The sequence below is a fragment of the Mastigoproctus giganteus genome, chromosome 1, assembly GCF_048544385.1.
Source record: "Mastigoproctus giganteus isolate SK-2022 chromosome 1, ASM4854438v1, whole genome shotgun sequence".
NCBI lineage: Eukaryota > Metazoa > Arthropoda > Arachnida > Uropygi > Thelyphonidae > Mastigoproctus > Mastigoproctus giganteus.
In genome coordinates this window covers 29,047,940-29,060,359 of record NC_143575.1, presented here as the reverse complement: position 1 = coordinate 29,060,359, position 12,420 = coordinate 29,047,940, and the positions used below count along the sequence as shown (strand labels likewise).

Below are 12,420 nucleotides of genomic sequence, written 5' to 3'. Positions count from 1 at the left end.
ATTTTAATTTAGAAGTCATAAAATCTAAACAGTTATACTTAGTCCAATTTTTACATTAGATTAAAAAAAAGTTCAGCCCAAATATGACAAAAAAGGTGTCCAGGTGACAAATTGTCTAAATCTAAAAATAAGTGAAATAGACTCTAGTGCATTTTAATTGAAACACTGTACAGATATTATAATTAATTTCTTTTTACTAATTAGTTTATGTGCAGTAGTAATCAAATGGTAGGAAGCAACAAACTTAAAAATTTTATATATATATATATATATATATATATATAAATAATAAATTTGAGACAAGTACTGAATGGATTTCTGTTTTTCCATGAATAAAAACTGTGTCAGTTCAACCATTTCAGATTGCCTTCATGTTTCAGCAGGCTATGGAAAAGCTTTCTTTGCCTATTTTACTACTTGAAATGACTTACGTTTAGAATAGTACAATAATTTAAAAAATAATTATCTGTATGATAATAGACTGGGGTTAATTGCATGGCTTTATCAATCTTAAAACTCAACCTAAGATTCGGCTCCACTGATTGTCAACAGCATTTAGTAATAATCTTTCCAGCAGCTAAAGTTATGCTGAATGCATGGGATGACTTTCTGCTGAATAGCACAGTTTTTTTTTCACTAATTTCAATATAAGAAGAGAATTCAAGGAATTTTTCTACATAGTTCTCTGCCAAATCTGGCTATCAATCAGTATAAAGAGATGGATACTAATGAAACTTTGGGCAATTGCCTCAACTTCCCAGCAGCCTTGACTTTTTTTTTTTTCTTGTCTAGTCACAGTAGTTTTCTTAGCACTTTTCTTCTTGGTTGCAGCCAGTAAATTTTTAGTATGGCTGCTTATGCTTCTACAATTAGGATCCGGCATATTTAGATAACTTCTGCACATTATGATATTACTGTCAAAAATGCAGCTCCACTAGTGATTTTTTAATTGCAAACTCAGTTATAGTGTCATTTATGGTACTGCAGTATTCTTACATTTTAACCAAGTGATGTTATAACTGTTAACCCTGATATGCTGTGTTTCTATCAGCAAGGTTAAGAAGAGAAGTTACAGTGTAATGCCATCCTGGGGAAGTAGTTGTGTATGAAGTTTAAAAATATTGTAATGAATATTTACAGCAAATTAAGAGAACTCTCCCAAGAAGAAGAAATTAATGAAATTGTTGAATTAACAGCCAAATTTACTGCCGTCTCAAGAGTTTGTGTGCAAAGTAAAGGAAAGACTTCAAGAGCAAAGGCAAATTGTTAACAACTGAAAAAGCTGCCAAAAGGAATTGGCATTATGATCAACTTAAAAAGGTACAGTATGATAATTTTATAAAATCAGTTTTGTGGAGTATGTAATATTTAAGGCACACTGTATAGTAGATTACTATTTTAAATACAATACTGGTGGACACTGATGAATGTTTCACACATTCTAAAATACATATTGATGATCAGTTTGCTGGAAAGTTAATGTGGCACAGTTTATTAGGAGATTTTTTAATTGATTTAATTGTGATGTTATAGCCAAGTTCTTGTCATTTCCAAGGTCACTTTAACTGAGTTTGACTGTAATCTTATTCTTAAATAAATTGTATTATTCATAGTCTAGATCCATAAAATATATGGCTTAAAATCACACAAACATTTCATTGTGTTATTGTTAACTGATTATTCTGTGTAGCTTCTTTTTATCAAATAGAACTTCTGAATTAATTTAATATACTAGGTTATAAAACAGAAATTATTCCTCATATATTTATTTATATGAGAATTATTGTTCCTGAGATATATTATTGTAAAATATAGTTGTTGTGTCTGATATGAATTTTTTCAGTGTCTCGCTCTCTCTCTCTCTCTCTCTCTCTCTTGCTTGCTTACTTGCATTTGGATTCTTTTGAATTTTATCTTAATTCAGATAGTCATATGAATAATAATGATTGTTTTAGTAAGTTTTAAGTTGCTTAATTTTACCTAATGCAACAGAGGCTACTATTGAGAGGCTTTTCAGCCTAGACCTTACTCAGCAGATGCACAATTTCATCAGTTGAGATGTGGAGACTCATTATAGAATCATACGTATTATAAAATATGTAAGCTTTATACAGTAGTAGCATTATAAACTCTAGCTCAGTAGTAATTGGAATGTTCTATCTCATCAGATGAGCTAGGCGATATGATAATTTTTTTTTTTTTTTATGAAAACTCCATGCATCCTTAAAGTACTTCCTCACTGTTTTAGACTCTACAACCTTGACAGTAAAAGTGCCTATGACTTACTGGAATTATCCATCTGGTTTAGTTTGCTATGGTAATCAATTTCTAAATTGGAAGTGGAAGATTTGAAAACTGGTGGTAAAATAATTTGCACATAACATTCTTCAACATATCTAGGAGTAATGACTAGTCCTCACAGGTAGCACGGTAGTTATAATCACTGTCCTCCAGACATCAGGTGGAAAAGGCCTTGATTTGAATCCCATTAATGGCATGAGGAAGTCTTATAGGATTTTTTCATTCCATGGCTCAGTTAGTCAATTTCAGGAGAATAGAAATATTATTTCCCTAGACACTTGGGATTTTTTGTCCAGCAAAACAAGAAAACTGACCAGAGAACAGATGCAATTTATGGACATAATACACATGGGTTGATCTTGGGTAATAAAAAAATAACAATTTTTTAGGAGTAATGACCTAATATATGTTGTACCTATATGGTGAGGAACAATATTTGGATTTTCAAATGTTGTCATATTTAAGAAACAAGTAAATTGCTCTATTGAAGCCAGAAGAGAGAAAGCCATGAAAAGGATTTCTGCATGAGTGAGGATAATGTGTCTAAAATTGTTAACTTGCTTGGTCTGTTTAGAATTGTTTCTACCAGAAGTTTTCAATTCAGAAGTTCCTTTCTTGGAGCTCATCAATTTATAATTTTTCAAAACTAATGGATTGTGAACTGGATTTGGACACGAGTCAGTGCCACTTATTGGTGATGGCTTGTACTTTTAAATTTGGTAACTCTGAAAAATGCTCATATTGCATTTCTCACCATTTCACTTCTTAACAGACCATTGCTAAGATTGCCACTGTTCTACCAGTCTAGTTACACATTTAACCAGTGTATACTAGTTAAATACGGATGGATGAGGCTAGTTAGAGCCGGTCATGTTCACAAACCACTAAGTTGACTTTTTTATTTATTGATTTGAAATTATTGTTTTTGTATAACTTTTGATTTAAATTTATTAGTATAGTTTTTTTTATTTTATTTTTTTAAATTTTCTGATTAATTTGGTGCATTTATTCGTTACTCAGCCTTGTAATTGCATAGAGCACCACAGTCGATTCTGCTAACATTGTATCGACAGTAGCATATGAATCTGCCACCATTGTTTTTCATATCGGTATAGCAGATATGGGGAGTTTCTATGTAACTTGTAGCGGTGTCAGCAGAGGATTATAAATTATAGCACTGCTTACATTTTTTAACAGCCTCCGTAGTTAAGTGGTCAGGAGCGGGAGTGCAGTAGCACATGCTCTTTGAGTAGATTGGGGTTCAAGCTCCTGACTGCTAAATACGGTCAATCTGCCAACCTACAGTGGACCAGCGTGGCAGATTATGGTCCAGGAGGCTTCCATCCTGCAGTGGGTTGATAATGGCTGCAGTTTTTTACGTGTTTTAATAATTTAGCTTGTCAGGTAGACATAATGTACAACAATAATATTAGTAGAGCTTCTAGAATTGGTAATTTGGCATAAATAGCTGGGATGTGAGTTCGAACCACGTGGGTGGCAATAGATAGTTAAATTTATTATCTATTATAAATACTTTGATTTTACAAATGCAGTGTTTTAACTTAATATGTATAACAACTTAGATTTTACAAATGTAACATTATAACTTAGGACATATAACTTGAACTTGACAGGAGACATGAAATTAATATAACGTAATTCGGAAGGAGATTAAACTCGATACTGAAATATATATATATATATAGTGTTATTACTGCATTGGGATAGAAGTTTAGTATAATATTTTTAATTGTATTATAATTGAATCGAAATCATGCCTCAGGCCAGAGCAGCAAAGCAAAAGGCTCAAGATAGTGGGAGTGCTGTGACTCAGGGGAGAACTGAGGGGAGGGAGATGGTTGTCCCCTGAATCACAGCCTTTTGAAATGCACTGCTTGTTTGATGTTTGTGGAAAAATCAGGAATGAGACATGATATTGCCAAGGGGAATGTCTTTGTGTGTGCTCGATGGTTGTTGGAAATGAGGCACCAACTCAGCGTTGTTATGGGCCTTTATGAGAGCTTGAAGAACAGGGTAGATGCCCTCGAAGGACTTAAATTGAGAGGCCCATCATGCTCTCAGCTACCCACATCAATGCCAGAGCTTGCACTTGAACATCAGGCAACACAGTGGCAACCCCAAGGCAGAATGCGCTGGTCCCACAGGAACTAGTTGTTGTCAGTGATTCTATTGTCAGAGAAATGGGGAATATATTGTGCAAAAAGAATAGGTGGAACAGGACCAGGGTATGTCTACCAAAGGCAAGAGTTGATGACATTGTAGAGCAGATATCATCTTTTTAGGGTACAAAAGGTGAGGTGATATACATAAAGGGGACTACGGAGGTCTGAGACAGTTTTTAAAGTCTATACAGTGGGACCAACTGATGAGGTTACCAACAACAACAAATTCTAAATGAGAAGCATTCAAAGAATTAATCTTGGAAGCTACTAGGCTTTTCATACCAACCAAGAAATATTTTTCAAGATTTATACCTAAATCGATGTCAGATGAACTAATTAGACATGTGACAGAGAAGAAAAATGCATGGGGTACATATAAATTAACAGGTGACACAGAAGCCTATGATAGATATAAGCTAGTCTGTAACAAGTCACCAAGGAGGTTAGGCAGGCAAAGGCAGATTACGAAAAATCGTTGCCAAAGGATGCAATGAAAAACAGCAGAGTTCTTTACTTATATAAACTCTAGAAGGAAGGGGATGAATCAGATTGGTCCACTTGATGTTGATGGTTCAACTGTTGATGATCCTGCTCAGGTAGCTAACAAACTAAATGAATATTTTGCTACATTCACACGAGGAGTTATTCAGGGAAGGGAATGCCAGAGGTGTATTAAACTATCAGTAAGCTAGATAATCTTGTAATAACTGAGAGTAAAGTGGAGGAGAAATTGTTGAAGATAAACATAAGAAAGGCACCTGGGGGGTGGATGGAATCTATCCAGTTATTAAAGGAAGCAGCAAAGGAAGTAAGCAAACCCTTAGCCATAATTATGAGAGTTTCCGTGGACTCAGGGGAGGTACACATGGACTGAAGATGTGCAAATGTGACCCCATTTCAGTATTTGCCTTCTATATTATATTGGCGTTCGGTATTTGCCTTCTGTTGGCAGAGTCTGGCGCCTTAACTGCTTGGTCACCCTGGCAAAGGAGGATCAAAGGATGACACAAGTAATTACAGATCTGTTAGTTTAACTTCTGTTCCAGGGAAATTAATGGAGGCACTGGATGAAAAAGCACTGCAGTATCATCTAGACAACACTTCAGTTATAGTTCGTACACAGCATGGGTTTGTTAAGGGTAAGTCTTGTCTGACCAATTTGATTGGATACTATGATGTGGTCACAAAGGAACTGGATGTTAAAAAATAATTTTGTTATCATATACTTGGATCTTAGGAAATCTTTTGATACTGTTGCTTATGGAAGACTACTGTACAAATTGGAGCAGTATGGCATTAAGGGCAAAATGCTGCAACGGATAAAGGGATGGTTGAGTGGGAGAAGATAGAGAGTGGTAATGAATGGACACTGCTCTTCATGGACTAATGGTATTAGTGGAGTTTCCCAAAAATGGACCCAACACTGGGTTCCCCAGTTTTGGGTCCATTGTTGTTTTCTGTATTTATTAATGATATTGTGAAGGTATATCAGGCTTAATGTCTATGTTTGCAGATGATACGAAGGTTAGCAGGATTGTTAATGACACTAATGACAGTACGCTGCTGCAAGAGGATCTAGAAACATTGAGCAGATGGGCTGAGAGGTGGCAATTTAAGTTTAACATTGACAAATGTAAAGTACTGCATATAGGTAGCAGTAACCCCAGAGTAACATATCAACTGTGTGGTACTACACTCAAGGGGGGTAGAGAATCAAAAGGACCTGGAGGTAATTGTGTAGTCAGATATGAAATTTTCTGAGCAGTGCAGACAGTCTGCAAGAGTAACTCATGGTGTCTTGTCAATGATAAATAGGAATTTTTCTAGCAGAGATAAGGATTTAATTATCCCCTTGTATAAGGCAATGGTCAGGCCACACCTTTAATACAGTAAACCCCGCTATTCACAGTATATGTATTCGCGGTTTCGTGTATTCGCAGTCGCTGATTTAATATAAAACGAAACCTAAAAAAATGTGAATTTTAAAGCGCCGCAAACATTTTCCACCATAAAAAACATAGGCGTGGCTAAAATTGTCTTTCCCGGTCAAAACCGCACTCGGTGGGTGGGAGGAGAGGGGGGAAACAAAATCGCGAGCGTTGATGTTTCTCGCTAATCCTTGTTCAGTATGTTATGCGCTTGTCATGGAAGGTTTTGTCGTTTGCTTTTAATTTATATGCTTATAAATTGAATACATTTATCAATTGATATGCTTACAAAAGTGATAAATCTACCATTTTGCAGTGAAAAACAGACTTTTTCGAGTGTGTTAACGGAAGAAAGTGACTTTATTGTGGACAAGTTTTTTCTAACCCATACAAAAATATGGCTACGAATAACAAGGGAAATGTGAAAATATCAAAGAAGGTGATGACATTAGCGAATAAAATTGAGCTATTAGACAAAATTTCTAAGGTGAAAGTGTCTCCTCAGTGGCAAAACATTAATGAGTCAACGGTACGCTCAATCAAAAAATCTGCCGTAGTGTCAGTGAAAAGGCGCTAATTGCTTCAAAAATTTGTTCTGTAACTTGTGATGTTAAATTAGAAAAAATGGAAAAGGCTTTAAATCTGTGGATAGAAGACCGGACTCAAAATAAAATTCCGTTAAGTTCACTCATCATTCGTTAAAAGGCAAAACTCCTTTATCAACACTTTAGCAAAACTGGTGATAGCACTGGCGGGATAAGTTTTTTAGCTAGCAAAGGCACTGGTTTGAAAGATTTGTTTGAAATTTCTAATAAATATTACATTTAATATTAAATTGTTTCTTATTTTCATTTCGATGCCATATGCTTGCATTTCACTATGTACTGCCTATGTACATAGTCATATTATGAAGGTACATATAATATATACATAGACAAAATTTTAGACTAGTTTTTCTTATAAATTTCATACTTTGGAATGGAACCCCTTTATTACTATGGGAGCCATAACTCAGTATTTGCGTTTTCGGTATTCGCGGAATTTCTCAGGAACGTAACCCCCGCTATTCGTGGGGGTTTACTGTACTGTATATAAGTCTGGAGGCTTCATTTTAGGAAGGATGTAGAGCTGCTGGAATGAATACAGAGAAGGACAACAAGATTAACTTTGATATTATATACTTGGATCTTAGAAAGGCTTTTGATACTGTTGTACATGGAAGACTGCTGCACAAATTTGAGCAGTGTGGCATTGGAGGCAAATTGCTGCTGTGGATAAAGGGGTGGTTTAGGGGGAGAAGACAGAGAGTGGTAATCAATGGACACTGCTCGTCGTGGACTAATGTTATTAGTGGAGTCCCTCAGGGCTCAATGTTGGGTCCATTATTGTTTTCTGTATTCATAAATGATACTGATGAGGATATATCAAGCTTAATGTCGTAGTTTGCAGACGATACAAAGGTAGGCAGGGTTGTCAAGGACACTACTGACACTATGCTGCTGCAACAGGATCTGGAAAGGTTGAGCAGATGGGCTGAGAGGTGGCAAATGAAGTTTAACATTGACAAATGTAAAGTACTACACATGGGAAACAGCAACCCCAGAGCAACGTATCAACTCTGTGGTACTACACTGACAGTGGTAGAGAATGAAAGGGACCTGGGGGTGGTTGTGCAGCCAGATATGAAGTTCCCTGAGCAGTGCAGACGGGCGGCAAGAATAGCTCATGGTGTATTGTCAATGATATATAGGAATTTTTCTAGCAGGGATAAGGAGGTGATTATTCCCTTGTATAAGGCAATGGTCAGGCCACACCTAGAGTACTGTATACAGGTCTGGAGGCCTCATTTCAAGAAGGATGTAGAGCTGCTGGTACGAGTTCAGAGAATGGCAACAAGATTAGTGAATGGAACAAAGGGGTGCTCTTACGAAGAAAGGCTTAAGTTTTGCAAATTACAGTGTCTGGAGACTAGGCACCAGCGAGGTGATCTGATAGAGGTGTATAAGGCCTTGAATGGTTTGAGCATGCTCAATGCTGATGGGATTCTTCCTCTCGCTCAGAATAATCACCTGAGAGGGCATAAATTCAAATTGAGGAAAGACAGATGTAGGATAGACGTGCGGAAATTTGCCTTTAGCCAGCGGGTGGTTGGTTGGTGGAACGGGCTTCCGTCCCTTGTCGTGGAGGTTGATAGCCTGAATAAGTTTAAGGCTCAGTTGGACAGGTATTTTGAACAAACAGAGAGGGGTGAAGTGGAAGTGGTTTTTTTTTTGGCTGATGCTGCATAAGCTTGCTTTCTTGCATCAAATGCCTCTACTAATGCTAATGCTAATTAGTGAATGGAACAAAGGGTTGCTCTTATAAAGAAAGGCTTAAGATTTGCAAATTACAGTGTCTTGTGACTAGGCACCTGCGAGGTGATCTGATTGAGGTTTATTAAGCCTTGAATGATATGAGCAAGCTCAATGCTGATGGGATTCTGCCTCTTTCCCAGATTAATTGCCTGAGGGGATATAAATTCTAATTGAGGAAAGACAGTTATAGAATAGATGTGCAGTAGTTTGCCTTTAGCCAGCAGTGGTTGATTGCTGGAACAAACTTCCATCTGTTCTCATAGAAAGAAGTTGACAGGTTAAATAAATTCAAGGCAGATATTCCACAGGCTTCCTTCTGTTTTAGCGTGCCTGCTTGTCTATGTAATGTACTCTGTGAATCACTCTGCTTCTGACAAGGATGTACGCTAATATGTATTTCCAGAAGACCTGGGTTTCAAATGATAGTCCAGTAGTTGGATTAGGACAAAAATCTTGCACCCTCAAGCCCACTCAGACTTAAATAAGAGTAAGCCCGTAGCATCAAGATCGCATTGTGATTAACTGAAAGGTTCTCCTTAAGTTTAACTTTGAGCCCGCACAAGATTTATTAAACATATAAGTCATATACATGAGTACATTTGAACTGGTCAAAGCTTTAGAATAATTGGTATGTGGTTACTTGGTAAATTAACTGAATAACAAGCATTATCTTGCCGTTAGCAGTATTAGAATTTTGGAATGTTCTTCATGTGCTTTTCCACTATTTCTCTTGCGAAAATTCACAATCACTGATGACAGTCATGTCATACAATTGTTCCATTATTAGAATAAGAATACATCTGTCAACATAACAATTATAACGAGTATTATAACAACTAATTGGTCAGGTCGCGTTAACTGTTAAATTCTAACTATGAAAAGTAGATACACATAATTGTCAGAATGATTTTTATGAGAAGAGAGGTCAGTGTGTGTGTGTGTGTGAATTTAAGGCAAGGGAAAAGTATAATTAACTTCTAATGGTTGAGTTTGTTGTTTCAGAAAAAGGCTAATCACTTGCTGACAAAATGTCTTTCTTTCTCAGCGCTCCTTGGTACTACCATTGATCCATAATTACGACTTTGGGCTATCTTCCTCAATTTTCTTTATCGGCTGATCTTCCACTCTCTCTTCACTACTTTCGGCGCTAGAAAAACTCTACCAGATACTGGAAAAACCTCTTGTAAATCTTCAACTGTTTTCTAAGTCTCTCAGATCTCACTCTGACTCTTCCAACACCGAATCCCACGAAATCTACGTTAAGACTGGCAAGCTCTCTCCGTTTCTTTCCCCTTTCCCTATAAATACCTCTACATTCCCCTTTCCATTCTGACCTCACAGGTCAATAATGTGGGGCGAGGAACTAACTTGGGAACTGTCAACTTTGGAATTTGATGCAACTGAAAATGAAATATTTTAGGAAGAAAGGAAATCCCATGTTTGTGTAAGGCAGTTTCTTTTGTTTTAAAATTGCGTCATCGAACATAAATCAATATACTTTTACGAACGGAATTTTAGAATGACAGTCATTGGGTTTATTAGTTTCGATCTCGTAAGGAATTAGTCTCATGTTCTAATTTCTCACTCTCTTCTGTCACAAGTGGTCTTGGTGCATTATAGCCTTAGATGCTAATGCGCCAATAAAATCCAAATCAATCAATCAATCAATCTGTCACAAGTCGCAATCTGTTCTTTTCGTTCCTGAGGCAATTTAAGCAAACGCAAACTACCCGTTGCCGTCGGGGAGAGGGGACTGACATCATCTAATTGCTCTGGGCACTAAACACGGTGTATCATTTCAACAACAACTTCCCCCTAGAGTGGCGACTGACTGCTGCTACGAAATCGAAAGTTAAACGGCGTTCATTCCATCAGATTAGTTGTATAGACAGTGGAAAAAGTATAGGACACTTTGAAGAATAAATGCTTCTTAAAAGCAGGTGAAAGGGATAAAAAATGATGGCATTTTTTAACACTAACACAGAACTAGACAAACACTTGGAGCGAATGGATGGGCGAAATAGGAAGGGGTTTTTTTTTTTGTCTGATGCTGTATAAGCTTGCTTTTGTGCATCATATGCCTCTATTAATGCTAATACACATGTTCTTAAATGGTTTTTATTTTAGCAGCATGCATCAGTTGAAATCGTTTAAATCTTTATTTAATTTTTGGTGCTTCTATTGTTTGTTTGTTTGTTTGTTTGTTTGTTATTTGGTTTTTAGGAGCATTAGCAACTAAGACCATATTGCTCCGAGGATATGCGGTGGTCATTCCCTGACCTTTCCACATCCTCCGTGTTTGGTGGTCACAGGCTCAAACCCCGGTCTAATCAAGAAGCATGTGCTGCTCCTGGCTACGGAGGCGCCAGTGCTTCTATTATTAGGTCCACAGTTCCTTATCCAAAATTCTGAAATTTGAAAAACTCTGAAAACCAAAAGTTTTTAAATTGTCACCATTGTGCATGTCATAACCCAAACATGTGAGAAGCATCAGTTCTATAGACAAGATACGTATATTGGGCCACAGTAATACAATAACCCAGACAACACTATATACAAAGTTGCATTTTACATTGTCTATGTCACCACATGATGGCAACAATTAATTGGTGAAAGTTTCAAATATGTATTAAATACCAATTTTAGAGAATTGTACATTTGTGACTCTTCTAAAATTTAAAAATTTTGGTGTTAAAATTATTTTTATTAATTATAAAGCTTTTATGTTTTAAATGTTAGACAATAATAAAAAATAAAGATACTCTATATTTTTAATATAAACAGGAATTTTTAAATTTTTGACTAATACTAACTAATACACATAATTAAGAAATATACATGTTAACAGCATCTTATCAGCCGACGGGCTAGCCGGGTAGGTAAAGTGCCTGCCTGGCAACCCAAAGGTCGCGGGTTCGAATCCCGCCTCGGGCTTGGATCAGAGTAAATGCAAAAACCTTTGGGAGGTGCATTATAGCCACAAAAGCCGATGCGCCAACAACTAAAAAAAAAAAAAAAAAGCATCTTATCAAAGATCACAAATGGATAAAATCTGAAAATGTTTGTTTCTTGTCCATGTGTTTATACTGCCATACTAATGTATTAATGTATTACATGTGTAATACATTAAACAAGTTAATATAAGCATAGCATGGTCAGTTGTCTCAGTACTACTACCAGTCACATGTGCTCTGCTGCTCTCTGATTTTTTTATTTTTTTTTGATTTTTTGTGATTTTGAGTCTAATTTACTGTGAAAATGTCAAAAGAGCTGCAAATACCCCTGTGGGTAATGGTGAGAAGAAGAAAAGGAAGTATTTCTCATTATCTGTAGTGTAGAAAGTGGAGTTATTGCAGAAGTTTGATCATGGTGTGTCTGTGCGGTGTCTTCCTGAAGAATGTAGTATGGGAATAACCGCCATATATGGCTGTTATATACTACATATATGGCTTAAAGTAGCAAAAAGACAATTTGTTGAAGTGTTACACAGACAGTGATGACCATGAACTAATGTAAAATAGCAAAACATTGCATACATAAAAAATGAAGATCTTGACTGTGTGCTGAAAGAGTGGAGTCGACAATGAAGAAGTGAACATGTCCACTAACTGGTTTGTTGGTCATAAAACAAGCTAGAATATACCATGAAGAACT

At 36.4% G+C, this 12,420-nt stretch overlaps 1 protein-coding gene across 1 annotated transcript in view; it reads left to right on the top strand.

Annotated features, from left to right (window-relative positions):
- Positions 1-12,420, top strand: part of LOC150090666 (reversion-inducing cysteine-rich protein with Kazal motifs-like) — a 234,509-nt gene that overhangs the window by 92,111 nt on the left and 129,978 nt on the right. The gene's annotated exons all lie outside the window — the stretch shown is intronic.